The sequence below is a fragment of the Saccopteryx leptura genome, chromosome 11, assembly GCF_036850995.1.
Source record: "Saccopteryx leptura isolate mSacLep1 chromosome 11, mSacLep1_pri_phased_curated, whole genome shotgun sequence".
Taxonomy (NCBI): domain Eukaryota; kingdom Metazoa; phylum Chordata; class Mammalia; order Chiroptera; family Emballonuridae; genus Saccopteryx; species Saccopteryx leptura.
Window position 1 is genome coordinate 66,196,079 of NC_089513.1, and position 24,325 is coordinate 66,220,403.

A 24,325-nucleotide genomic window follows, 5' to 3' on the forward strand; every position below is an offset into this window, starting at 1 on the left:
CCCCCTGGTGGGCAGAGCGTCGCCCCTGGTGGGCGTGCCGGGTGGATCCTGGTCGGGCGCATGCGGGAGTCTGTCTGACTGTCTCTCCCTGTTTCCAGCTTCAGAAAAATGAAAAAGAAAAAAAAAAAAAAAGATTGTCTGCGAGCCAGATGCAGCCATTAAAGAGCCACATCTGGCTTGTGAGCCATAGGTTCCCGACCCCTGCTTTAAGGGTTTAATTGACAGTAAAGTTATAGTCAGTTGTAGTTGTACATTTTAATTGATTTTACTTTATTAAAATAAAATATAATGTAACTTTCTAGAAATTGCCTGTTACTCAAGCTCAGATTGAATTCCAATTAGCCAGCCTCTACTTAAGTACATACAACTGTGTTGCCATCTAGTGGTTGGGCTGATATTTCATTCAAATTACTCAAGAAATAATTACTGATCAAATATCTAAAGTGTCAGGTATGCCTGACCTGTGGTGGTGCAGTGGATAAAGCATGGACCTGGAATGCTAATGTTGCTGGTTCAAAACCCCAGGCTTACCCGGTCAAGGCACATACAAGAAGTAACTACTACAAGTTGATGCTTCTCACTCCTCCCTCACCCCCTTTCTCTCTCTTTCTCTCTCCTCTCTTTAATAAATCAGTAAGTACAAGAAAATAAAAGTATCAGGTACTATTCTAGACAGCAAAGGTATAAAGAATAAGATACTCTCACGCAGTTCACAGTGTGCAGTTATAAGATCAGTGGATACAAATGTGGAAAAGAATATTTTGTGAAATATCTCAGAAAGTAATGACGTTTCAAATGGAAAAAAAAAAAAAAACAAATTCCTATCTGTTTCTACGATCAGTACAGGTAGCCGTAAGCATAGGTGTGATCCCAACAGCGTGTTTGTACTAGCCCTAGTGGAAGAGTCCTCTTCCTGGTTTCGGGAGTGGAAGTTCTGTAAGCTGAGTGCTTAGGGAACGTGATTTTAATTTATCTTGGCCTTCTTGACAAAATAATACAAACTGCTAAATTAAACATTCTATTCTCAGACTTAAAGATACTACCATTAGGTCTATCTCCGTCTTACCCATGAGAGGGCAGTAGAATACATACTTGGTAATCCATTTATTACATCCATAGACCCCATGCCAGATTTGATTTCATACTTGGTATGTGTAATCAATTCTGCCCCGTTTTGCCAAATAATCTTCCTGAGTGCAAAGTTTGAACTTTGAAATAAATTTGAATTTTGAAATAAATTTCAAGTCCACAATATTCTAACCCAAAATTTCATCTTAGATAACTGAGAAGTTTTCTAAATAGTTCAGGATTTGGGGAGCAGGACCAGGGGAATAGTCCATTAAGATCACTTTTCAGAATTTACTACACAAACATTTATTTTCTCACTGGATCATGATTTTTATTTTCTTTTCATTTTTTTATGTTTATTGATTTTAGAGAGAGAGGAAAGGAGAGCTAAAGACAGGAACATTTATCTCTTTCTGTATGTTCCTGACTGTGGATCAAACCGGCAACCTCTATGACTATCTGAGCTATCCAGCCAGGGCTGGATCATGATTTCTTAAATGTTTTGTAATGATATTTTTGTTTGTTTGTTTGTTTTTTATTTATTTTTTTATTTTTCCGAAGCTGGAAATGGGGAGAGACAGTGAGACAGACTCCCGCATGCGCCCGACCAGGATCCACCCGGCATGCCCACCACGGGCGATGCTCTGCCCACCAGGGGGTGATGCTCTGCCCCACCGGGTCGTCGCTCTGCTGCGACCAGAGCCACTCCAGCGCCTGGGGCAGAGGCCAAGGAGCCGCCATCCCCAGCGCCCGGGCCATCTTTGCTCCAATGGAGCCTCGGCTGCGGGAGGGGAAGAGAGAGACAGAGAGGAAGGGGGGGTGTGGAGAAGCAAATGGGCGCTTCTCCTATGTGCCCTGGCCGGGAATCGAACCCGGGTCCCCGCACGCCAGGCCGAGGCTCTACCGCTGAGCCAACTGGCCAGGGCTGTTTGTGTTTGTGTTTGTTTTTGTTTTTGTTTTTGTCATAGAAGGTAACTCCTGTTTCATTATTCACGACTTACGGTTTCACAACGTTTTGGTATATGTAGTTTTTTTGCTGTGGCTAAATTGGCTTGTGAAAGTCATCTGTGATGTGTAACCAAACACCTCTCTTTCTGGCAGTCTTCTATTTTGGTACCTCTATGTGAACAGATGTGGGAAGAGTTTGGTCACCAGACCCCAAGAGGCTCTGGTGGAGTGGGTGGAATGAGGAGGGGCGAGATGGGTGGGGTGGTTAACGAGCGCCCGGGAAACAGGCTGAAAACTCATCCCTGCCTTGTAGCTTTAGTGAAACTGGGCTGCTGCTCACAGTGGGCACAGCGCCTTGCACGTACCTGAGCAGGAGCGTGTTGCAGGCGTAGTGCTTCTGCCTATGTGTCACAGCAGGGCGTGGGGGGCCGAGCTCAGGCTCCAGGCGTATCAAAGGCACCCCTGCTCTGGAATTTGAAGTCTCAGGTGTTCGGAACGTTATTGGCATCTACGTTTAAAGTTAGCACTACATTGCGATTGCCCGCGAAATGTCTGCTCCTTGAGTTCAGTCAGAGAAATGGTGACCCGGGGCCTACTGCCCCCGTAGTCAGGACACAATCTTATGGTTTTCTTCAGCGTAGTGCCATTTGGATTCACAGGTAGCCGTGAAATCACACAAAGTTCAGGTTCGTCGCGGAGGGGCCAGTTGGCCCGCAGGCACTGGAGCTTTTCCTAAAGGCCCCGGTTGGATGACAGAGGTGACGGTCGCCCGGTGCCCAGGCCGCTGCATCGCGGCGCCAAAGTCCTGGACAAGGTTCTGGACAGAACGCGGACCAGAGCGGGGGCGGTTCCCCCCACCACGGACCCCGGGCGGTGCCGGGGGCGGGCCCAAGAGTGAGGAGTAGAAATTGCAGCCAATGAGAAACAGGCTTAGCCGGGCCGGGGCGGGGCATTTGACGGGGCCTGCGGGGGCGGGACAGAGCCGACGCGAGTGGGACCGACGGGACCCAGCACCTCAGCAGAGAGGACGGCAGCTTCGTAGTCCAGCTGCGGAGGCGGCGTCGGGGCCCTGGGCAGGTAGGAGCGCGACGACGCGGGGCGGGGTCCGAGGCAGGGGCTCGGCGAGCGGGGCTGCGGGCAGCCGTGCGGGCCGGGCGGGAGCGGGCTGGAGGAGGTGTCGGCCCCGGGCCTCGAGGGACGCGCGGGTGTCGGGCCCCGCCGACGCCGACGCCAACGCCGGGCTTGGGGAGCCCCGCCTGTCCCCCGTGGTGGTTGCGGCGGGACCTGGGCTGAGGGTCTCCTCGCCGCTGTCCTCGGGGGCGCTGGACCGTCGACGCGGCGGCGCTCGGGACCCTGGGCCCCCCCAGGGAGCGAGAGGGAGCGGGAGCGCCCCTTGTGCCGGAGGAAACGCGGGGCTTTGGCCAGGACGAGCCAGTTTCAACGTCCACAGGCTGAGACGAGGGACTTTTTAAAAGTTTTATTTGTGTGTTTTGATTCTTAACAAAATCTGACAAGCACTACAGCGAAAGTCAAGTAGGATTTGTATTTTAAAATCTGACAGTGGAACATCCAAGAGCTTTTGAGTAAGTAGGATAGCAGATGACTAGATGATGAGTCAAGGGCTCAAGTCTTGGCCAGGACCCACGGACCAGTGTGATAGCTCGGTCAAAGTGACTTTTCTGGGCCTCCGTTTCCTTAGCTGTAAAACTGGGATGCTCATGCCCAGGGGTATTCCAAGGGTCCAAGAAGATGAGTGAGAGTATTGTACAAATGTTAGGCATTGTTATTTGTGCGCCATCCTTAGTGCACGTTGACTAGTAGATGCTCTGTAAACCTTTATCCTAAAGCTAGTGATTGACCTATAGGGTTTTAGATAAAGTCCTAAATCTCTGTTTACTGTGTAGATAAATTCTTTAAGCCCATTTTCCACAAAATTACCATTGTTTGAAGTGTGGTCCGTGTTTTACTGATTAATGAATTTTTCTAGAATAGCACATGTTATCTATACACTGTTACTTAATCATTTACCATGAAGCAGTCAAATAATCTACTTTGCTTTGTTCTATAGTTGTAGTTTAAGTTACCTGGGAAAGTAAGTCGACTTTTATTTGCTTTTTTAAGATTTAAGTCTTCCAAAACAAAACTAAAACATATAGCTGTACTTTTTTGTACGCTTTTATTATAGATACCCTGTTTCCCCGAAAATAAGACATCCCCTGAAAATAAGACCTAGTGCATCTTTAGGAGCAAAAATTAATATAAGACACTGTCTCATTTTTGGGGAAACAGGGTAGATTGTTGTACACGGAAAGAGAGTCACAAGAAATTCTTGATGGAATTCAGAGTTTGGCTGGTTATGCTGATGTTTGTGATGACATGACTTCAGTATATTAATAAATGTTGATTTTTTGTTCAACAATAAATGTAAATTCTTGTTCATGGGAAAATAAAACATCCCCTGAAAATAAGATCTAGCATGTCTTTAGGAGCAAAAATTAATATAAGACACTGTCTTATTTTCGGGGAAATACGGTATTAACATTCTTTTATTTGGATATATGAATGAGTGTGGGATTTTAGGGGGGGAGACTGGAAATAAAATAGGGAATAGTTTGTAAGCAGTGGACTTTTACAGGGGATACTTCTGGGTGTGTTCAGAATTACTTTCCCAGGCAGAAACCAGGAAATGTAGTAATTGTGTCTGTTGGCCTTTCGTTAATTTTTTTGTGTGTGTTGAACATGGCAGTGGATTTTTAAAATATTTTTTTTCTGATGTGACAATAGGCAGTTTTCTAAAGCTGGAAATTTTATTTTAAATGACCTGCAGTGAATCATATTACAAATGAAAATTTAAGATCACTGAATACCAAGATCAAATTAAAGGAAAAAGGTCCTAGTGAATTTAATTTTTCTATTGCTTTAAAAGTTTTATGTTCTTCAAAGGTTCAGTGGAAGATGGATGTTTTGAAACTACTTAAAAACCCAATTTTAAATATGTACTCAGTGTATACATTTTGCTGTGATTTATAACTTGTTGATATTGGAAATCTGATGCATACATTTACATTATTTATTGAGCACCTACTGTATTCCAGGGCACAGTTTTCGCACATACATTGTACAGTATTCATTTATGGGCAGGATATCATTATTTTGTTCCAGAGAATACACTCTAACAAGTGGGCTAAAATAAGTGCTGAGAAAGCTGTTTATAAAACTGATAACAACCACCAGCATTGATCAGGATCTATTCTTAGCCAGGAAGTGATCTAAATTCTTTACATGCATTAGCTTATTGAATCCTTACACAGCATTGTGAGGGGTATTATTGTGAGCTCCTTGTTGAGAGAGACAGAGAGGTTGAGGAGCTTGCCCATGTCAAATAGTCTAGATAGCAGAGCTAGCATTCAAACCTAAGAGTTGGGCTCCCCAAACCCTGATCTTAACCTTGTGTTATACTGAGTTTCAGATTCTGTGAGTAGGATTCAAATGAAATCCAATGTGTATTTAACAGAGTTCTGTAAAGAAAACCTTCAAAAATAGAAAAGAAAGAAAGAAGGAGAGAAAAGAAACTGGTATTGCAAGATATAGATTGAAGGCATGGCCAAGCTACAATTTAATTATACTTTGTATATAAGAGCATTTTTTTTCCTGGTGAATGACGTGGGATTCTTTTTGTTTCTAGGTTCTCAGTCACTCAATCACTACAATTATGGCATTATCTTAATAATGTAAGAGGCGATTGTTTTTTCAATAAGAAATTTAAAATGTCTGTTCTCAGACCATGAGTTGAATGTTAGATTGAAGAAAAGAAAATGCTTCCCTAACTTCAAGAAGCTTTTTACCAGACATGTAAATAAGTTCCCACAATTTCAGTGTGATAAGAATTAAAACACAGATATAGATAGAGTTTAATGGGAGGAAAACAATGCTGTATATGGTAGAAAGGAAGGTTAGAGAGGAGACATCATATTTGAATTGGGCTCTGAAGGATGAATAGGAGTTTGCCTAGCTGGGGAAGGAAACAGAAGACAATAGCTGAAAATCAGGAATATTATGGGAAAGTGTATGGTCTGTTTGAGGGATGCATTGTTGTTCGTTCGCTGTCACTAAGGTCAGAGCGTATAGTGATGAGTAGTTGGGCTAAAGGGGATGGTGTCTGGAAATAAGCTAGAAAAAGAAATGGCAGAGCTTGATAGCTCATCATATTAGGATCACTGAAACTGCTAGAAGTTAGGTCAAGTGTGGGATTTCAGTGCCTTTCATTTGGAATAGATTTTTCCAGTTTGGCAAAATTTAAAGGCAAAATTTAATACTCTGAAATACAGAATATATCATAAAACAGCATACAGATGAGGTAAATTAAAAGCTATGACTCAGAAAAACAGAAAATAGAAGTCTGCTGGTGCCATGTGGTGAAGAGCCTGTGTGTCATGCTCAAGACTTCGAACTTGATTCTAAAAACAGTGAAGAGCCAGCAAAGGATTTAATTAGTTAGGAAAGATAACGTGATGGTATGGAGTGCAGGCTAGATCTGATGGCGAGAGATAAGTGAGAAGGCTATTGCTATATTGAAATAGATAAGGGAGTGTAGTGCGTGGAGTAGGAAAATAGTCGAGATGAAGAGGAGAGGACTGATAATAAAAATGTAGAATTTGCAGGGCTTAAAAATGGATTGGCTTTGAAGGTGAACAGAAAAGTAAGTGCCTTCATTTCTAAGCTTGGAAACCTAATGTGAGAGACCGATACCATTTCAGTTTTGAACATGCTGAGTTTGAAGTGTCCATGGAACATTCAGGTGGAGATGTCAAGAGAAGATCCACAGCCCAGAAGGGAGGCTGAGGTCATTCCAATTTTGGGCTAGACAGCAAGAGATAATTGAAGACATAAGAACAGATGAAATTGCTCAGAGCCTGCATTAGAGGAGAGGAGAGCCAAGGATAATGATCTACTTTGTATGAGTGCAAGGGATTTTTATGCTAATTTTATTATATAAATTGTGATTATAAAGCAATAAAATGAGTTTTAAAGGAAGGTTAAACCACTTTTACATCCAAATGAATCCTGTTCTTTTAAAATTTCACTTGGGTTTCACTCATTTATTCCAAAAGTGTTTTGCCCAAAGTATTATTGGAGTTTCTCTTTGTATAAAAAAACAAACAAGAAAAAACTTAAAAGCAAATCATAGTCACTCAAGAAAGAGATTTTTCCAGTTTTGTTACAGAATTATTTTTCCTCCACTGTACTTTCTATTTTCGTGCATATATAGTCTATTTACCTTGAGTCAAAGCTGTGGAAGCATTTCCTGACTTGTAGTCTCATTAGGGTAAGTGTATATGGTCTTCTAAGGCAGGGCCTGGCAAACTTGCTCTGAAGGGCGAGGCGGAAGTGTTTTAGACTGTGGGCCAGGCAGTTTCTGTCACAACTACCCAATTCTGCCAAAAAACAGCCATAGACAAGACTTAGATGACTGAGCATGGATTGTGTTCCAATTAGATTTATTTATGCTCACTGAAAATTTGGGTTTCATATCATTTCCACCTGTCACAAAATATTTATATTATGCTTTGTTGATTATTTTTCAGTCATTTAAAAATGCGAAAACCTCAGAGACCATGGGAAAACCAGGTGGTGGGCCACATTTGACCTATAGGTAGAGTCTACTGACCCTGTCCCCAAGGGATGTTCTTCGAAGTACTTGAATTTTTAAGTTTAGTTTTATTAAAATGGTTCTTCACAGTTATATATCCTATTTTGAAATTCTAGTACATTTCTTAAAACATCTGAAACATTTTTCATTCATCATCCATTTCTCATGTAAAGTAAGTGGAAAATATTTCCTTCGCTAGTTTGGAATCTGAGATACAGAGAAATATTGTATCTCAGATTAACTTCTGCAATGTCAGAATCAAAAATAGGTTTGAAAATATTTTTTAATATTCAGTACTTCTTACTGAAGCAGTAAACAGCAATCTTTTTGCCTCCATGGAAGCGGAGACATTGAAAGCTGAATGGAATAAAAGACCAAAACGTGAGTGTCCTGCGCTGGTTCCTAGAGAGCTGGGCGGGAGGCAACCTTTTGTTTTTTTCCTCTCCGACTTGAAATAATCAGTTTCATCCTAAGGAAAAGAAACAGAAAGTTTTTCTTCACTTCGTGGGCAGTATAGCAGATTATACGATAGGAGGACAAAGTAAATGGTGGTAAGATAAGAGAAGGAATTTTAAAGGACTTTTCCACCTCTAGCTAGTCCAGATACTTCTTTGTACATCCTATTATTGAGGAGGAAATTCAAGATACTGCTTTTCTGATAAATCTTAAGATTCCTGGTTAGCAACCTGAAAACAGTATTTTTAGCATTCAGTTCAGGCAATATTAATTCATTTATATTAGTTTAAGATTATCTTTGCTCTATTTTTAGAGTTAGATTTCTGACTTTCATGATTTTCATAGTAGTGTTAAATGTCTACAGCAAAAGACATGGAAGAAAAGTATTCATTTTCCTTCTAAGTTTAATTCATAGAAATGACATATTTAGGTTCTGGCCGGTTTGTTCAGTGGTAAGCATCAACTTGGAATGTGGAGGTCCCCAGTTTGATTCTCAGTCAGGACACACAGGAGCAGAGACCATCTGTTTCTTCTCCCCTCCCCCTTCTCTTTTTCTCTCTCTTCAGCTCCCACAGCCATGGCACCATTGATTCAAGCATGTTGGCCCTGCTAGCTGAGGATGGCTCTGTGGAGCCTTCACCTTAGGCACTAAAAATAGCTTGATTGTGATGAGCAGAGCATCTGCCCGAGATGGGAGTTGCCAGGTGGATCCCAATTGGGGCGCATGTGGGAATCTGTCGCACTATCTCCCCTCATCTATAAAAACTAAAAGAAAAAAAGTGGCATATTTATAGATTTTTTTTTTTGCTGTGTGGATGTTAAAATTTAGGACTAATGGGGTGGCAGCGTGTGTGTGGGTGCATGCGTTTTATTCTTGCTGCTACTTAGAGATGTGCATTTCTCTCTCTTTTACCAGTAGAGTTAAAACAGAATAAAACAAAAAACTCCAGCTGTCTAGGATATGTTTTGAATTGGTTACTTAGCAATATGAAGTGTAATTTCATATTTAAATATTTATCTGTATCCTCTGATACACTGATTAAATAAGAGTCTATTAAGGCTGATGGTAATAGGGCCTGCTGGGAGGAATGGCCACTGCCTGCTCTGCAACAGTATTTGCTGCGAATCCTCTTTTCCCGGGTCCCCCCTGAACTGTAAGGGGTACCATGGAACTGGAGAGGAAAACTGTGAATTAGAGTGATGGACAATTTGGTCATCATCATAATGTGATGGTTATTATTACACAGTTAATTTATATTAACCTAAGTCAATATCAAGCAAAATGTAGGCAAATTTTATTTGCTCTTGGTAAATGTGGTGAAATGCTATCTAAGCAAGGCTTATGTTTTAACTTTAAATGCATTTGTCAGGTGTGATATCATTAAGAGTTCAGTGATAATTGTAATTTAAATGTAAACTAGATCAATTTGCTCTTAAAATTTATTGTATAATTAAAAGACAGCATAAAATAAAATACAAAGACATGTCCAATAGCTGCATTTGGAAGTACAAAAATGTGGAGGAAGGCCCTAGTCGCTTGGCTCAGTGGTAGCGTGTCAGCCTGGCTTGTGGATGTCCCAGGTTCAGTTCCTGGTCAGGACACACAAGAGAAGTGACTATCTGCTTCTCCACTTCTCCTTCTCCATCTCCCCCCCCCCCTTCCCCTCTCACAGCCATGGCTCAAATGAGCAAGTTGGGCACTGAGGATGGCCTTGCCTCAGGCACTAAATAGCTCAGTTGCCAAACATCAGCCCTAGACAGGGATTGTTGATTGGATCCCAGTCTGGGTGCATGTGGGAGTCTGTGTCTCTGCCTCCCTGCCTTTCACCTGATTTTAAAAAAAAAGTGTCAAAATGGTGCCTTGAGAAAAAGTATCAGACTTTTAATGAAGATTATTTAAATTATGGGTTTATCAAATGTATAAAACCTGAATAAAATGACAGACTCCATACATTTGTATTAATGTTGCAAATGAAAGTTTAAAATTGTTAAAATTAAAAATGATTCTTGGAAACAGAGCATACTGGACTTTCCAATAAGCCCTTTCAAATATTTTTAAAGAAAGAAAATATGAAATTATCTCCATTTCCTTATTGGAAATTAAAAAATATATTTTTACTCCCAACAATCACCACATTGTTGTCTGTCTTTGAGTTTTTTTCTTTTTTCTTTTTTGCTTAATCATTGCACTCCCCCATCCAGCCTCACTTCACCCCCTGCCCCCCACCTGGCCCTGCCGGGACAGCTGTCAGCCTGACTTCTATGAGTCTGTCTCTGTTTTGCATGTTAGTTCATTGTGTTCATTAGATTGCCCATATGGCACTTTCTCTGCCTGGCTTACTTCACTTAGCATAATGCTGTCCAGGTCCATCCATGTTGGTGCAAGGGTAAGATTACCTTCTTTTTTATGGCCCAGTAGTATTCTATTGTATAAATGTACCACAGTTTTTTTTTAATTTATTTTTTTTTACAGAGTGAGAGAGAGGGATAGACAGGAACAGACAGACAGGAACAGAGAGAGATGAGAAGCATCAATCATCAATTTTTCATTGGGACACCTTAGTTGTTCATCGATTGCTCTCCCATATGTGCCTTGACCGCAGGCCTTTAGCAGACCGAGCAACCCCTTGCTCGAGCCAGCGACCTTGAGTCCAAGCTGGTGAGCTTTGCTCAAACCAGATGAGTTCACGCTCAAGCTGGCAACCTTGGGGTCTCGAACCTGGGTCCTCCGCATCCCAGTCTGATGCTCCATCCACTGCACCACCACCTGGTCAGGTGTACCACAGCTTTTTTATCCACTCATCTACTAATGGGCACTTGGGCTGCTTCCAAATCTTGGCTTTTGTAAAGAATACTGCAGTGATCATATGATTACGTATATTCTTTCAAATTAGTGTTTCGTGGTTCTTAGATAAACTCTGAGAAGTAGAATTGCGGGGCCATAAGGCAGTTCCATTTTTAATTTTTTGAAGTAACTCCCTACTGCTTTCCACAGTGGCTGCTCCAGTCTGCCTAAAAAGATCCATTATTGTTTAGTTTCATGTCAGTGGCATAAGAGAAAAATGACTGCATATCTCTTGAAAAAAGTATTTGTCCAGAATGGGTGTTATGTTTATGAGTTTGTTTGTTTGTTGTTTTTTTTAAATTATTTTTATTTATTTATTCATTTCAGAGGAGAGAGAGAGAGAGATAGAGAGAGAGAGAGAGAGAGAAGGTGGGGAGGAGCAGGAAGCTTCAACTCCCATATGTGCCTTGACCTGGCAAGCCCAGGGTTTTGAACCGGCAACTTCAGCATTCCAGGTCAATGCTTTATCCACTGCGCCACCACAGGTCAGGCTGTTTATGAGTTTTGATGATAAATCAGCTGAAACTGAAAAACTGCACCTCTTAGAGATGACATGCTTCTGTTCTGTACCAGTATGGGACGTTTCTACAATGCTAAAGATGGCCACAGCCATGCAGATTTTACAGTCCAGATTTATTAGATCACTGCTAGTATAAGTTGCATTGTGCTTTTAGTTTGTCAAATATGGTGTGAAGATAATTAATAAGGAGGATTTTCTTGTGCTGTTTAAATTTAACAACAATGATATGGGCATATTTATAGAATTTTTAAAAATGTAGTCTCTGGCCGGGTAGCTCAGTTGGTAAGAGTATTGGCCTGATATACCAAATTGCAGGTTTGTTACCCAATCGGGGCACATACAAAAGGCAACCAGTGGCTGTGGAACAACAAATTGATATTTTTCTTTCTCTCTTTCTCTCAAATCAATAATAAAAATTTTTTAAATATAATTTTCAGTAATGGAACAGAAAATATGATCAGAACACAGATGAGCTATTTTAAACATTGTTTGAAGCTGCTGATAATAGTGCTTCGCACACCCCCCTACCCCCATGCAAGGCTCTCACTGTGTTTCCTTTTTTTTTTGGTAACAGAGACAGGGAGAGAGACAGAGGGTCAGATAGGAACAGATAGGGAGGGAGAGAGATGAGAAGCATCAATTCTTCATTGTGGCTCCTTAGTTCATTGATTGCTTTCTCATATGTGCCTTGACTGGGGGCTCCAGCAGAGCGAGTGACCCCTTGCTCAAGCCAGTGACCTTGGATTCAAGCCAGCGACCTTGGGCATGAAGCCAGTGACTTTTGGGCTCAAGCCAGCAACCTTTGGGCTCAAGCCAACGACCTTAGGGTTTCGAACCTGGGTCCTCTGTGTCCCAGTCCGACGTTCTATCCACTGCACCACAGGCTTTCACTGTGTTTCATTGAGTATTTCCTCAAAGTGCTTTTCTAACACTCAAGGAGAGGGAGACAGACAGGCAGACAGACAAGAGTCAAAAAAGCAATACAGCTGCCAGTGTAGGCATCCTCCTGCTTTCTTCTGTATGTCCAGAGAGTAGGACCACTGGTCTTTGGCAGAGACAGTGAGCCAGACACGACTGAGCACACTGCCCTGCAGGTCATTGCTGGGCTTTCTTTTGTCCCATTGTTGAAGGGCTTAGAGCACTCTGTGGCATTACCAGTTTATATATCTCAAAACTTTGATATTCATAGAAAACCCTCTGGACCTCATGGATATATTGGAAAATATTGGAAGTTATTGCATGTATTAAAGGAGGCTTGTTAAGAAGCCAAGTTTTTAGAAATACTTTATTCAGAGCTAATTATATCTACTTACTGTCACAGCAGGTTAGATAGTTGAGAGATAAAGAGCTAAGCAGATGGTGTGAACCTAGAATTTTTCTGGCTGGAAGGTATTCTCATTTGGCAGATATTTTCCAGTATTTTTAAATAACAAAATTTGCATTTTTAACTGATATTTTTGGCAATCTGGTCAGCTAAATTTGAGCTATATGTCTAAGGGTTCCAAAATACATTGTTGTGGGAAGTAATATGTTGGCTATACCTTTGAAACATTGTTGCCGCATCTGGAAAAGAGCGTTATCAATGAAGAAAATTTGGACAAAATAAAATTTAGCAATGCTGTAAAATTTCATTTCTCTGTCTCCAAACTATTAACTATTTTTATTCTGCAGAAAAAAATTGAAACAGTGAAAAAAAAAAGCATTTGGCTAAAAGATCAATTTGCCTTGCATTGATATTTTTTGTTTTGTTTTGTTTTGTTTTTGTTTTTTGTGGCAGAGACAGAGAGTCAGAGAGAGGGACAGATAGGGACAGACAGACAGGAAGGGAGAGATGAGAAACATCAATTCTTCATTGTAGCTCCTTAGTTGTTCATTGAATACTTTCTCATGTGTGCCTTGACCGGGGGGGGGGGGGGGGGGGGGCTACAGCAGACCGAGGAACTCCTTGCTCGAGCCAGCGACCTTGGGTCCAAACTGGTGAGCTTTGCTCAAACCAGATGAGCCCGTGCTCAAGCTGGCAACCGCGGGGTCTCGAACCTGGGTCTTCCACATCCCAGTCCGATGCTCTATCCACTGCATCACCGCCTGGTCAGGCTTGCATCGATATTTGAGTTCAATGTGTATTCCAAGAAGAAAATGAATTCTTGCAGGTTAGTTTGTCATTTGCTCTGAAGATTGATTACATGACATTGCTTCTCGTTGGTTTATATTAAGATCAAAGATTTTCCATTGCTAAGTAGAAAGAATATAGTCCTATATTTACCATTCACAACATCTTATTGTTTCAACTAGGATTTTCAATGCCTACCCAGTTTATTTATTTTTTTAAAGATTTTATTTTAGAAAGAGGAGAAAGAGAGAAAGAGAAAGAGAGAAAGGCAGGAGGGAGGAGTGGGAAGCATCAGTGCATACTTGCTTCTCATATGTGCCTTGACCAGCAAGCCTGGGGTTTCAAGCCGGCAACCTCAGGGTTCCAGGTTGATGCTCTGTCCACTGCATCACCATAGGTCAGGCCAACCCTGACCCAATTTAAAGCAAAGTATACAAAACTCCATAGTGATAAGTATGTAGCTGATAAGTACATACCATTGTCATTATTCTCCAGACTGGAATTAACATATAAACAGGAAAGTCACTCATTGCATTATATTGAATCTTTTCTAATTTTAATGCTATCAGTTTTGGAATATTAAATGTATTTAAATAATGATAAAATAATATTTCACATTAATTTTATGTTTTACCTTATCATATGTAGTAAGTGTTTTGTGAAACTTCTGTTTCAGTTTGTGTGTTGATATCAAATGTATTTCTGTCCTCGGTTTTGTTCAAAAGAGTTCATGAACACTGGCTTGTAGTGCAGCAACAAGAGGATTTGATTCATAGGTGATCCTTCTCTCCCACTAAGCAGGCTCAGGACCCTTAGAAATTGTGGGTATGTGTGTGTGTGTCTGTATTCTATCAAGCCTTACCAACATCCACTTCCACTGTTACTGCCCATAGATGATCCCTCTTTGATTATCCGTTCCTCCCCAGAAAAATTATGGTTGCTCACTCTCCTTCCCTACTGACAGTGTGTTTCTGCTTTCCTTGTGTTGATTGTTTCTCTCAAACCCAGTTCTCCCCACAAACGTGCCTCTCCTCCACCCACTGCCATGGACACTTCAGTTGTGCCCTCATCACATCACAAGGTTCCTTGGCTCCACTGACCTTGAATTATGCACAGCAAAAAGCAAGGCATCCCCTCAACTGGAGAGGATTGCTAGTTTCCCCATCTTTGGCTCCAGTTCACTTTGTTCACTCTGTGCCCAGAGCTCTGCGAGGGAGAGGAAGAATCTCAGGGGACAGACCATCTATGCATCATGTTTTCCAACCTTAGTCAGTGTCCCACTGCTAATCCTACCCTACTCAGCTCATCGCTGAGCAGCTCTTAAAGATTTTAGTCTCAAGCAGCCAGGCATTTTCTTGGAATCTTAACAGGGTGATTCTGTTACCACCCCCACTAGTCTTTTTCCCTTTCTTTTTATCTGACTCTCTCCTTTTTTTTTTTTTTTTCATCTACAGTTGCTAGTTGTGATTAAGTTCTGAAAGGGTTAGTTCCTCTTTGCCTTTTTTTTTTTTTTGCATTTTTCCGAAACTGTGGAAACGGGGAGGCAGTCAGACAGACTCCCACATACGCCCGACCGGGATCCACCCGGTACGCCCACCAGGGGGCGATGCTCTGCCCATCTGAGGAGTTGCTCTGTTGCGGCCAGAGCCACTCTAGCACCTGGGGCAGAGGCCATGGAGCTATCCCCAGCGCCCGGGCCATCTTTGCTCCAGTGGAGCCTTGGCTGCGGGAGGGGAAGAGAGAGACAGAGAGGAAGGAGGGGGGGAGGGGTGAAGAAGCAGATGGGTGCTTCTCCTGTGTGCCCTGGCCGGGAATCGAACCTGGGACTCCTGCACGCCAGGCCGACGCTCTACCACTGAGCCAACCGGCCAGGGCCCTCTTTGCCTTTTTAAAACTTTTTTCTTATGGAACCAGTGCATTCTTGCTTTTTCTTTTTCTTCCACAATGCCTTTTTTTGTTTAAGATTTTTATTTTATTGATTTAGAGAGAGAGGGAGAGATATCATAGTTGCTGGACTTTAGTTGTTCATTCATTGCTTCTCATATATGCCTTGACTGGGCAAGTCCAGGGTTTGGAACTGGCGACCTCAGCATTCCAGGTCGATGATGCTCTATCCACTGTGCCACCACAGGTCAGGTTCCAAATGCCTAATTTAAACCTTCTGTACTCTCCTTAAACTTACAGCCTTTCTATCTCTCTTAACTCTTAAAGGATAATCAAGCCATCAGAGGGGAAGTCCATCAATGTACAGCCCATACCTACAAATATACCTGCATTCTTACCTCTTTCCTCATTACCTTCTGTTCCAGTGGAAGTGCTGTCCCTCTTTCTGTCAAATGCTAATGCCTCCAGCTCCACTCAGAGATCCAGGTCCTCTCTCCTTCTTGGGATTTCCTCTCGTTTCTTCTCTCTTCTCTACTGACTCCTTTTCACTAGTGTTTAAACAAACTTAGTTCTTTTCTATTTCTAAAAAGCTCCCCTGGACCCCATGTTCCTGTCCTGCTATCGCTATTCTGCACTTGCCTACCTGGATAAGCTCCTTGAAAGGGTGTCTATGGTTGCCATTTCCGCAGCAACCATCCACTTGTCGGTTCACTGTGACCTCCCTTTAGCCTCCCTGTGCCGCTGCACGTGCTCTTGCCCAGGTCCTGATGACGGACAGACACTCAAGTCCTTACCTTTGGCCTTTGGGCAGTGCATCTGTCACTGTACCATTCTTTGCTATTTGAAAGGTTCTCTTCCTTTGGCTCCCATGATTCCACACACTCCTGGTATTTTCTCCCATCTTTTCTTTACTTTCATAACTTACATTGCCATTTATGATCGAAGAGGACCAACCCCAAATAACCTAGAACTGATCTGTTTTAGATTAGTAACCTTTTTGGAGTTTATAAAGTTTAATTCCAACAGAGCATGATGATCTATGAAAGTCATTTAAAAAAATAAAGTATGATTGTATAATGATAAAGAATGTGTAGTATGGAATGATAAATAAACTTTATTTAATAAAGCTTAACTACTGTTATTGCTATTTTAATTCACACAATGTCTTGTATAAAGCGGGTGGTCAGAAAGTTTGGGTTTTTTGTTTTTTTTTTCCGAAGCTGGAAACGGGGAGGCAGTCAGACAGACTCCCGCATGCGCCTGACCGGGATCCACCTGGCATGCCCCCCAGGGGGCAATGCTCTGCCCATCTGGGGCATAGCTCTGCCGCAATCAGAGCCATTCTAGTGCCTAAGGCAGAGGCCACAGAGCCATCCTCAGCGCCTGCCCGGGCAAACTTTGCTCCAGTGGAGCCTTGGCTGCGGGAGGGGAAGAGAGAGACAGAGAGGAAGGAGAGGGGGAGGGCTGGAGAAGCAGATGGGCACTTCTGTGTTCCCTGGCCGGGAATCGAACCCAGGACTCCTGCACGCCAGGCTGACGCTCTACCACTGAGCCAACCGGCCAGGGTTTATGAGTCTTTAAAAAAAATAAGTTATTTGTTAAAACACGCTATAAAGGTGATTTATGTTCATTTTTTGAAATCAGAAAATACAGATTAAACCAAAAGAAAATTCAACACTAGTTCTATCACTCAGAGATAATCAGTGTTAACATCTGGCATATATACATACTCACTTCTGAATTTTATTTCTTTATTCATACAGAATTAAAAAACGTTTTTGTTTTTTTTTATTTTAGTGGGAGAAAGGGAGGCAGAAACACTCTCACATGCATGCCAAACGGAATCCACCTGGCAAGCCCACTAGGGGGCGATGCTCTGCCCATCTGGGGCCCTTGGTCCGTTGCAACCAGAGCCATTTTTTAGCACCTGAGGCAGAGACCATGGAGCCACCCTCAGTACCCAGGGCCAGTTCACTCTAATCAAGCCATGGCTATAGGAGGGGAGGAGAAGAGAGAGAGAGAGAGAGAGAAGTGAGAGGGGGATGCGTAAAGAAGCAGATGAGTGCTTTTCCTGTGTGCCCTGGCTGGGAATTGAACCCAGGAAAACTACACACTGGGCCGACGTGCTACCACTGAGCCAAGCGGCCAGGGCAAGAATTAAAAATTTTAAATTAACTTATACTATACACATTCTTCTTTTACTTTGAGCATGTTATAACTTCATAACATTTCAATGAAATGTATATGGTATATAATGATTTACCATAATATATTTAAGTCCCCTATTGGAAATTTAAAATAAATTATTTTAAGTTTTACAATATTCTAAATATATATTTCCATGAATTTGTGCAATTATTCCTTAGGATCAATTATTGGAAGTGGGCCATGGCCGATTTGTTCAGCGGTAAGCATTGGCCCAGCATGTGGCAGTCCCAGTTTCAGCTCCCAGTGAGGGCACACAGGAAAAGTGACTATCTGCTTCTCTACTTCTCCCCCATTTCTCTCTCTGTTTCTTCGCCTCCTGCAGCCATGGCTCGAATGGTTCAAGCAAGTTGGCCCCAGGTGCTGAGGATGAGTCCATAGCCTTACCTCAGGCTAAAATAGCTTGGTTGCAGAACAACAGAGCAGCAGCCCCGGATGGGCAGAACAATACCTGATAGGGGACTTGCCAGGTGATAGGGGATCCTGGTTGGGGCACATGTGGGCGTCTGTCTGCCTCCCTGCCTCTCACTTATAATAAAAATATATATTGGAAGTGATATTTCTGCATCATTGTGTGTGTTCACTTTTTTTTTTTTTTTTCTTTCATTTTTCTGAAGCTGGAAACAGGGAGAGACAGTCAGACAGACTCCCGCATGCGCCCGACCGGGATCCGCCCGGCACGCCCACCAGGGGCGACGCTCTGCCCACCAGGGGGCGATGCTCTGCCCATCCTGGGCGTCGCCATGTTGCGACCAGAGCCACTCTAGCGCCTGAGGCAGAGGCCACAGAGCCATCCCCAGCGCCCGGGCCATCTTTGCTCCAATGGAGCCTTGGCTCGGGAGGGGAAGAGAGAGACAGAGAGGAAAGCGCGGCAGAGGGGTGGAGAAGCAAATGGGCGCTTCTCCTGTGTGCCCTGGCCGGGAATCGAACCCGGGTCCGTGTTCACTTTTTTAAAAAGCATTTATTAAAGTTTTATTTAATGTAGAAAATACTAAGAATAACAGACCCATTATTTCATCATCCATATAAATTCTATTTTAACATTAAAAACAACAAAAGATGGCCCTGGCCGGTTGGCTCAGTGGTAGAGCGTCAGCCTGGTGTGCAGGAGTCCCGGATTTGATTCTGGCCAACGCACACAGGAGAGGCGCCCATGTGCTTCTCCACCCCTCCCCCTCTCCTTCCTCTCTGTCTCTCTCTTCCCCTCCCGCAGCCAAGGCTCCACTGGAGCAAAGTTTGCCTGGGTGGGCGCTGAGGATGGCTCTGTGGCCTCTGCCTCAGGTGCTAGAATGGCTTTGATTGCGGCAGAGCGACGCCCCAAGATGGGCAGAGCGTCGCCCCCTGGTGCGCATGCCGGGTGGATCCCAGTCGGGCGCATGCGGGAGTCTGTCTGACTGCCTCTCCGTTTCTGGCTTCGGAAAAATACAAAAAAAACCAAAAAACAACCAAAGATATATGACCCTGGTAATAAAAGTTCACATATTGTAAAAAGTTATAAAATGAAGAGTAAGAAACATGTTACCCTATTCCCAAGTCATTCTCATTGGTCCCATTATTGTCAATTTCTTGCTTATCCACTATAATTCAGTAAGTGGGGTCCATAAAATTCAATCTTATAAAACAGAGTAGTGTTATTGCAATGGTAATCAAAATCAGTGTCTTGAGGAAGATAAACTACCACCCCCACCCCCATTTCAGAAAATGGGGTTTGAACAGAAGGTAGAAGTCAGTTGTGTAACACTCAGACTCACATTATTGCCAGGTGTGTGTGTATATGTGTGTGGGTGGCTATGTATATCCTTTATAAAAAGTCTATAGGAAAAGAATTTTACTAGATAAAATGGTTTTCCTCTTGCTTTTCCCCTACTGTTACTTTGGATGTCTTTCCATGTCTGCACACAAATCTTCACCTCATTCTTTTTTTTTTTTTTAAGACAGAGACAGCCTGACCAGGCGGTGGCGCAGTGGATGGAGCATTGGACTAGGATGCGGAGGACCCAGGTTTGAGACCCTGAGGTCACCAGCTTGAGTGCAGGCTCATCTGGTTTGAGCAAGGCTCACCAGCTTGGACCCAAGGTCGCTGGCTCGAGCAAGGGGTTACTTGGTCTGCTGAAGGCCCACGGTCAAGGCACATATGAGAAAGCAATCAATGAACAACTAAGGTGTCGCAATGAAAAACTGATGGTTGATGCTTCTCATCTCTCTCTTCGTTCCTATCTGTCCCTATCTATCCCTTTCTCTGACTCTCTGTCTCTGTAGGAAAAAGAAAAAAGACAGAGGGACAGGTAGGGACAGACAGACAGGAAAGGAGAGAGATGAGAAGCATCAATTCTTCATTGCAGTACCTTAGTTGTTCATTGATTGCTTTCTCATATGTGCCTTGACCAGGGGGCTACAGCAGAGCGACTGACCTGTTGCTCAAGCCGGAAACCTTTGGTCTTCAAGCCAGTGACTGTGAAGTCATGTTATGATCCCACACTCAAGCCAGCGACCCGCACTCAAGCTTGTGAGCCCGTGCTCAATCCAGCGACCTCGGGGTTTCAAACATGGGTCCTCTGTGTCCCAGTCTGACACTCTATCCACTGCACCACTGCCTGGTCAGGTTTCACCTCATTCTTTTAATGCTTGCACAGTTTTTAACCAGGGTGCTCTGTTTGATTGAGTAGTTTGTGTATTACACATAGGCACCTGACTGAGGGGCTGAAATCCAGCCCAAGGTCCACTTTTCAATACAATGTGCTAGTCTGCCCCTTCCCACAAGGATCCTTTCTTCAGCCCACTCTGGCTCTGACAGGCCACCCATCAACCTGGCTGCCCCTCTACTGGCCTGCCCTCTTTACCCTGTTAGGGTCCTGACAGCCCACACCAGGCCACCCATCAACCTGGCTGCCTCTCTACTGGCCTGCCCTCTTTACCCTGTTTGGGTCCTGACAGCCCACACCAGGCCACCCATCAACCTGGCTGCCTCTCTACTGGCCTGCCCTCTTTACCCTGTTTGGGTCCTGACAGCCCACACCAGGCCACCCATCAACCTGGCTGCCCCTCTACTGGCCTGCCCTCTTTACCCTGTTTGGGTCCTGACAGCCCACACCAGGCCACCCATCAACCTGGCTGCCCCTCTACTGGCCTGCCCTCTTTACCCTGTTTGGGTCCTGACAGCCCACACCAGGCCACCCATCAACCTGGCTGCCCCTCTACTGGCCTGCCCTCTTTACCCTGTTAGGGTCCTGACAGCCCACACCAGGAGCCCTCCTGCACAGATGCTCTCATTACTCCTGCTCTGCTGCTCTCATTACCCTTCCTGCTCTGGGCCCTCGTGGTCCTTAGCATGAAGCATGGATGCCTGCCTTACTCTCTCCCCACCAATGCTTTAGGCTGACTTGTTGGGGAATAAGAGGGGAAGAGGTGTAACAATTTCAATCTTGGTAATAACTTTGACTATTTCTAAATGATATTGCTGGGCCTGAGGTTAAATACATTGCAGACCTAATTCTTCCTGTGTTTTAAGGGGTAATTTGAGAGTTAGGAGATGTTTAGTAACTATGTAAATGCAGTTTTAGTTTCTGTTGCTTTTATACTGTCAAGTGAAATAAAATAGCCAATGAATGTATAGTTTGGGGATGTAATTTGAAAACTTAAGAAATCTGTCTTCTGGCCTTTTAGCTTTAGAATGAGATAGGAAGTCACAGTGTACAATGGATGTATTTATTTAGGAGGAGAGCCTGCTATGGCTCTAGTTTTAAATCCTTGAAAAGTGCATCTTTTTATATAACACTAAAAAGAAAGCAGGATACAATTCACTGTAATTGCAACTGTATACGCTTATGAAATAAGACAGGAAGGAAATATACCAAAATATACCAGTGACTATGCTGAATGTGTCAGGCTTAGAAATATTTTTCCCGGTTTTCAGAATTTCTAAGATGTAGTAGTATTATTACTCTATGACTTACAAAGCTTTTAAGTATTGCTTCTTTTTAGTTTCTGGAAATTCTTTTCAACGTTTGAACACTCTAGGAAGAATTTTATTATCCTTGTCTTCTGATGTTTTGCTAAGGAGAATTTAGCCAAGTTTGAGTTTGTGACTTTAAAACTAGGTTAATGGCCTGACCTGTGGTGGCGCAGTGGATAAAGCGTCGACCTGGAAATGCTGAGGTCGCTGGTTCGAAACCCTGGGCTTGCCTGGTCAAGGCACATATGGGAGTTGATGCTTCCAGCTCCTCCCCCCTTCTCTCTCTGTCTCTCCTCTCTCTCTCTATCTCTCCCTCTCCTCTCTAAAATGAATAAATAAAAATAAAAAAAAACTAGGTTAAGTTTTACAAGTTCTTTATAAATTTTGGTTATTAACCCCTTATCAGACATATTGTCGAATATATTCTCCCATTGTGTAGTTTGTATTTTTACTCTGTTCATATTGTCTTTAGCTGTGCAAAAGCTTTTTAGTTTGATATAGTCTCATTTGTTTATCCTGTCTTTTATTTCACTTGCCCGTAGAGATAAATCAGCAAATATATTGCTGCGAGAGATGTCGGAGAGCTTACTGCCTATGTTTTCTTCTAAGATGCTTATGGTTTCACGGCTTACATTTAAGTCTTTTATCCATTTTGAGTTTATTTTTGTGAATGGTGTAAGTTGGTGGTCTAGTTTCATTTTTTTGCAGGTAGCTGTCCAATTTTCCCAACACCATTTGTTAAAGAGACTGTCTTTACTCCATTGTATGCTCTTACCTCCTTTGTCAAATATCAATTGTCCATATAGGTGTGGGTTTATTTCTGGGTTCTCTGTTCTGTTCCATTGATATGTATGCCTGTTCTTATGCCAGTACCAAGCTGTTTTGAAAACTCAACACCAGGAAGACAAACAATCCAATCAAAAAATGGGCAAAAGAAATGAATAGACACTTCTCCAAAGAGAACATACAGATGGTCAACAGGCATATGAAAAAATGCTCAACATCACTAATCATTAGGGAAATGCAAATTAAAACCACAATGAGATACCACCTCACACCAGTCAGAATGGCATTCATTAACAAAACAACACAGGATAGGTGCTGGCGAGGATGTGGAGAAAGGGGAACCCTCCTGCACTGCTGGTGGGAATGCAGACTGGTGCAACCACTGTGGAAAACAGTATGGAGATTCCTCAAAAAATTAAAAATGCATCTGCCTTTTGACCCAGCCATCCCACTTTTAGGAATATATCCCAAGAACACCATATCACCAACTGAAAAAAAGAAATGCACCCCCATGTTTATGGCAGCATTGTTCACAATAGCGAAGATCTGGAAACAGCCCAAGTTTCCGTCAGTGGACGAGTGGATTAAAAAGCAGTGGTACATATACACAATGGAATACTATGGGGCCATGAAAAAGAAGGAAATATTACCTTTTGCAACAACATGGAGGGGCCTGGAAACTATTATGTTGAGTGAAATAAGCCAGGCAGAGAAAGAAAGATATCATATGACCTCATTCTTTTGAGGAATCCAAGGAACAATGAGAACAATGAGAACTGAGGAGGGATCAAAGGGACCAGAGGAAAAGAGGACAGAGGGAAAGGGGATGATAGGATGGGATAAACCTGAAGGGAAGGGGGAGGGCGCTGTAGGGAGAGGGGCAAGGGAGATGTTGAGGGGAATATGGGGGAGGGGGGATACATTCGGGGAGACCCTAGAATCTATGTAAACACAATTAATTAAATTAAAAAAAAAACTAGGTTACTTTAAAGTTATTTGAAACTGTCTGTAAAGTTGAAAATTCTGAGTTTTGACATTTATGTTATTTTACAGGTAGTTTTTAAAGGATAATTAGATTGAATGATTAAGATAAACGTTTAGAAGGCATTCAGATGGCAAACAGGCACATGAAAAGATGTTCTACATCACTAACCATCAGGGAAATGTAAATCAAAACCACAGTGAATTGTCACCTCACACCTGTTAGAATGACTGATATCAAAAAGACAAGAAATAACAAGTGTCATCAAGGATGTGGAGAAAAGGTAATCTTTGTGTATTGTTTGTGGGAATGTAAATTGGTGCACCAACTGTGGAAAATAGTGTAGAAGTTCCTCAAAAAATTAAAAATAGAATTACCATATGATCTAACAGTTCCACTTTTGGATATTTATCCAAAAGAAACGGCTAATTTGAAAAGATATTTGCACTTTACTGTTCATTGCAGCATTATTTACAGTAGCCAAGATATGGAAGCCATCTAAGTGTCCATGGATGGATAAACTGATACTAAATGCAATACGCATGTCTTGCTGTTTGTGACAACATGGATGGACCTCAAGGGCATTATGCTAAGTGAGTGAGTGAGTCAGGCAGAGTAAGACAAGTACCATAATATTTTACTTGTATGTGAAATCTAAAAAATAAAAGAACCCAAGCTCATAGATTCAGAAAACAGACTGGTGGTGGTGGAAGCCAGGGAGGCAGCAGCAAAATGGGCGAAGAGGGTCAAAAGGCACAGTTTCGAGCTACCAAATAAATAAATCAATCATGGGATGTAATGGACAGCATTGTGACTATAGTTATATACTGTTTGAAAGCTGCTGAGAGTAAATCTTAAACGTCCTCATGACAAGGAAAAGAAAAGGAAAACTTTTTATAAGGGGACAGATGTGTAACTG

The 24,325-nt window shown here is 42.7% G+C and overlaps 1 protein-coding gene across 3 annotated transcripts in view; it reads left to right on the top strand.

Moving 5' to 3' along the window:
- Nucleotides 1-3,025: 3,025 nt before the first annotated feature.
- The window catches only part of DENND2C (DENN domain containing 2C), a 78,950-nt gene continuing 57,650 nt past the window's right edge, over nucleotides 3,026-24,325 (top strand). For 2 of the 3 annotated variants that reach the window (XM_066352831.1, XM_066352832.1), the window contains exon 1: nucleotides 3,026-3,093. The gene's annotated coding sequence lies outside the window, so the exon portion shown is untranslated. Of the gene's footprint in view, nucleotides 3,094-23,617; nucleotides 23,690-24,325 lie in introns of those variants that run through there. The other variant, XM_066352833.1, reaches the window with a different exon arrangement.